Below are 5276 nucleotides of genomic sequence, written 5' to 3'. Positions count from 1 at the left end.
CTCCCAGTCGATTCTTCTAACCTTTTCACAGGTTCTTTCACAATTACATCTCCTCTTTTACAGCCTCTATCCAAGAGCTTGTTCCCACACACACCCTATTCACTTGTATATTTCAACCCCTCCCCTCAAGTGAATAATCCTAGCACACCTGGACCCTGTATCAAGTTTCCCTCTTACTTGATAGCCCGCGACCAGTGCCTCAAGTCCCTAAACTCCATAGTCCTTTGACACACTCTCTCTCTATGTGTCCAAGGCTACTATAAGTGCCCGCGACCTTGACTAAAGTGCTCACACATAAATCTACCATGTGGCCTACATCATCGGTGGCTCAGAGGTGGTTTTACTTTGTTGAGGCAGGTTACATTGGGTTGTGGGGTCTCTCTCTCTCTCTCTCAGAAAAGATGATCCGACTCCACTTCCCTTGGAGCCTCCATGAAGTTTGCCAATGTCGTTCCTTCTTCACTGGGTTTGCTGTAGCAGTCTCTCGCCATGTGTCCTGGCTTTCCACATTTGTGGCAAGTGAAGGTCCTCCCTCCTACTCTGCCTCTTCCTCGTCCTCGTCCTCGAGAGAATTCTCCTCGGGTGAAGAATGCTTTTTTCTCTCCTGCTGTTGAGTCGAGCCCTTTCTTCTCTTTGCCTCTGCTCTCTTGCTCTAGTAGAGCTGCTTCTATCTCGTGTATCTTCAGTTCAGGTACATTCTTTAGTGTTGCTACAATGTTTTCATAATCTCCTTTGTCCACACTCTTCAAAAGTACAGCTAATGCTTCATCATCTTCTACCTTTTTGCCAATAGCTGCCAGCTGTTGCTTAATGCTTTTATATTTGTTCAAGTGTGTGATTAAAGGTTCACTTTCCTTCATGTCCAATTTGTAGAATTGCATTAATAGATTTATCTTTGAATTTTTTGCTTGTGTACCAAATAATTTATTGAGTTCATCCCATGCATCTTTTGCCCACTGTATCCCTGTGATATGATGAATGATTTCATCTTTAAACTGAGTGCAATAAGTCCCAATGCTTTTTCATTCCTGCTCTTCCACTCATTTTCTCCTCTCTCTCGGCATTCATCTCTCCCTTCAACTAATCCCCACAGATTTTTCCTCATCAGCAAATACATGGTTTTTGTCTGCCATGTATAAAACTGTTCCCCATTAAATTTGGCTATTTCCTGTGCTGAACTCATGGTGATGTGAAGGGGGTCGTACCTCTTGATCCAATTTCAAGATTCAAGGGCAGTGTCTACCCTTTTACAACTCAATCTGGTGTTTAATAGATGATTACAACAATTTTATCAGCATAAAATCACCAGAAATTACACTAAATTAAGGGTAACCAATTTGTACGGGATGGTTGGAGTATCAAACCAACTCCGATTTGCAATCTGAAGCTTTAGGGATCTGTATCAGATACCTAATGGTTAATTTGAACCCTCAATTGCACCAAAATACAGTGATTAGCACTGATTAGCAAATTAATGCTTTGGTTTGTGTGCAGAAAACAGAGTATGCGGGGAGCCCAGATCTGGTGCCTTCCACTTCAAATGAGCTCAAATGCTTTCAAAGGCATCAATAGCAATGAGTCTAGTAGAGGATTAAGCCAAGAAACACAAGATTTGACCAAATATTGAAAGCTTAATCTCTGTTTTACCAAAGTCACCTGTAGATTTGATGAAGAGCTTGGATCTCACTGTAGACTTGATGAAACTCAATTCTGTCTTCACCAGCTTGTAGAGCATGCTTGATTACCCCTTGCGCAAGGAGGAATTAGAAGGATTTGACCTGATGAAGTAGCAATGGCAAAAGTTTCTCAGAAAAACGGTGCCCAAAAATCAATGAAAATCGGCGCATATACATGGCGGTTTGCAGCGTTTTTTTGATGAGCTTGTAGCCAAAGGAGTTGGCTACCATGTGCTAGAAGCTTGTGCCCTATCTCTATGTGTGCAAGGTGCTAGAGACCCTCCACTGGCTGGGGGTGAAGGGGAGAAGTGAAAACTCACTAAAAAATTGATTTTTTGCTAATCATCTACTAATCCTAATTAATTAACTAATGGGCTCATAAATCTGATTGATTCTAGGCATGGCTCTGATACCAAGGGGGGAGTGTTGCAAGGATGCAACAAAAAAGACACTTAGGGCTCTTGTAAAGAGTTCCAAGTTGTAGATGAATGTGGGAGTGGGCTTGACAATAATCCCACATGGGAACTTTTGGGAGTTTTAGAGTTTTTGTATAAAAAGTGGCTCATTTGAGAGCTAAAGAGGACTTTGTCTCGTTTGGTTGAGAGGCTCATAGAGAGAGCTTGCTCCATAGCTCCTTCTCATGTGCTCTCCCAAGGCTCTCCATCTCCATTCTTGCTTCAATCTTGTACTCTCTATTCTCTGCGTATTCAATGATTTGAGGTTGCGGTCTACACACTTGCTAATCTAGATTTCGTAATGATGTTTTGATGCTAAAATCTGATTTGTGAATTGTAGAGTGCATGTGATGAAGCTTGTGCATGAAATGATGTGTAGTTGAGGCTTGTGTGATAGCTCTTTGCATGTTAGATTCTTTGCATAAGTTGCATTTTTGTGCTTAAGTGTAGCCTAATCTTGATGCATTGATTATGTTAGATTGAGAAGGAATCAACGATTGATTGCTTGATTGTTGAAGAAGGATTGAGTAGGATTAGAAGTCATTAGTGTGTGGTTAACTAATCTTCTCCCATTCGGGATAGCCTCTATGCACGCTAACCGGGTTGCATTCACGGATTGACAAAGTGTGTGGGTTGGAGTGTAGCCTCCGCTATGCTATGATGTCCCAAACAATGGCGCCGCTGCTGGGGAACGCACACTTAAGTTAGTGAAGGGTGTTAACCATTACTTCTTACTAAGTGCTCCATTGATTGCAAAATCGTGGATTAGGGTAGATTAGAGTAGAGTTTGCAAGGGCATTGAGTGTGTGATCTCAAGGGCGTCTTGTGTGTTTTCTGTTTTTTGATTAGAAGCAAAAAAATTAAAACCCCATTGCGGTAGAGAAATCCCGCTATTAATTAGGTTTAAGTGCTTTCTGTTTTTGTATTTTTTGACGTGGCTGGCGAGAGGTAGGTGGGAAGTGTTGGAGGCGGCTTAAAAAAAAAAGAAAAAAAAAGAAAAAAAAATATACACTGAAGGAGGCGTAGCCTGCAGAGCGCTGTGGGGGGCGTCTGCATCGTCAGGCTCAAGGCGGCTTTTAAAATATATATATATATACACACACACACACACTGAAGCACGCTGTGGGGGGCGTCTGCATTGGGCGCAGCCTGCAGAGCTCTATGGGGGGCGTCTGCATTGGGTGCAGCTTGCAGAAGCGCTGTGGGGGGCGTTTGCATTGGGCGCACTGGTCTAAGATACTTTGCAGGCTACGTTCAGTGTCACCGTAGGGCAGGCAAAGGGGGATGAAGCATGGACTAGCAGCGTCACAGAAAGTAGTTGCTGCGCCTCCGGATTGCAAAAAGCGACGTGTTATATGTACAAGCTGCTGGTGCCCGCCCGCGAGGGATTGAAATTGATATACAGCAAGCAAGCACGAATCGATCATCCTGATTCCTTAGCCAGAGTTTGGGATAACAGCCAAGCAGCAGAGGCCGTCGAACAGCTGGAGAGCAACGTGGAGAGCAGCGTGAAGAAGGCGCGTGGGCTGCTCTGCAGGGAAATCCGGAGCGAACTGATAAGGTTAGTTCCTTTTCTTTGTTTTTTTGTTTTTTGTTTTTTTAATTATTTTTTTTAATTTTTTATGTTTTTGTATTTTTTTTAAAAATATAGTAATTAAAAAAACAATAAAATAATAAAAAAATACATTTTTTTAAAAAAAAAGAGAAAAGCGGAAAAAAAGAGAAAAGCAAAAAAAAAGAGAAAAAAAAAGAGAGAGAATTTTTTTTTGTGTTTGTATTTTGAGTCCATTTTTCATTTCTTAATTTTCTGTAAAATTTTGCATAAGTAAAGTAACTTGCATTTTTTTAGAATTTTTGTAATTTTGTGCATAATTAGTATTTTTTAGCGTAATTCATATTTTTGTGTAATTAGCACAAAATTTATTAGTTTAAAAAAAAAGAAAGAGATAGAAAAAAAAAAGAAAGAAAAAAAACCATAAAACAATAAATTTTGAAAAAAAAAGAAAAATAAAGAGAAAAATAAAAATTAAAAAAAAAAGAGAGAAAAGAAAGAAATTTTTTTTTTTTGTGTCTTTTGAGTCCATTTTTCATTTTTTAAATTTCTGTAAAATTTTGCATAAGTAAAGTAACTTGCATTTTTTTAGAATTTTTGTAATTTTGTGCATAATTAGTATTTTTTTTAGCGTAATTCATATTTTTTGTAATTAGGAAAAGAGAAAAAAAAGTAAAAAAATAAAATCATTAAAAAAATAATAAAAAATAGGATAGATAGTTACACCACACATACTCATTTTAGTTGCCTTTAGTGGTTAGGTAGGGTAAATATATATATATATATATACATATATATATATATATATATATATACATATATATATATATACATATATATATATATACATATATATATATATATACATATATATATATATATATATATATGTATATATATTTTAAAACAAAAACAAAAACAAAAACAAAAACAAAACAAAAAAAAATACATAAAAAACCAAAAAAATTTGACCTTATGCACTTGCTGTCGGGACGTCTTATAGATTCTGCCATAGGACCTAGGGCACCTTCTAGAGTACCTACGCAGGAAAGTGGGATCTAATCGGTAGGAAATTTGGCAGATATTGCTGAAACCCTTTGTGAATCCCAATCCGATACCCTTTCCTCCAGAACAACTAGCTCATTGTCCATGGACAATCTAGGGCCGTCAAATAGTCATCCCTTAGCCCCAAATAGGACACCCACAAGATCTTTTAATCCATTTGAAGCTGACACTATGGGGTTAACACTCAATGTGAGACTCCAATATGTCTACACGAATGCTCAAGGAGCTGAGATCTTTAGGGATCCACAACAACGGTATCTTGTTAAGATCGCAGACATTTTCTCAGAACTTGATAGAGCACCTCTAGTCAATGACCAGGGTAACATGTACATGGGTGGAGATGGTGTTCGCTACGAAGTCACCTACCATCCAGAAAATGTAGACAAATTAGGGGAGCTCTCTAAAACCGAGTTCTTAGACTTATCAAAGCTTTCCAGAGCAAGGGAGTCTAGAGATGAGTGGCTCATTGAGCCGGACATGCCTAGACCCTCCAATGCCCAGTCCTCAAAGCCATCCATAGATGATTTA

Source organism: Cibotium barometz, chromosome 2, assembly GCF_041138505.1.
Source record: "Cibotium barometz isolate CiBa-2024 chromosome 2, ASM4113850v1, whole genome shotgun sequence".
In the NCBI taxonomy this organism is placed as follows: Eukaryota; Viridiplantae; Streptophyta; class Polypodiopsida; order Cyatheales; family Cibotiaceae; genus Cibotium; species Cibotium barometz.
This window is presented reverse-complemented; position numbering follows the sequence as displayed.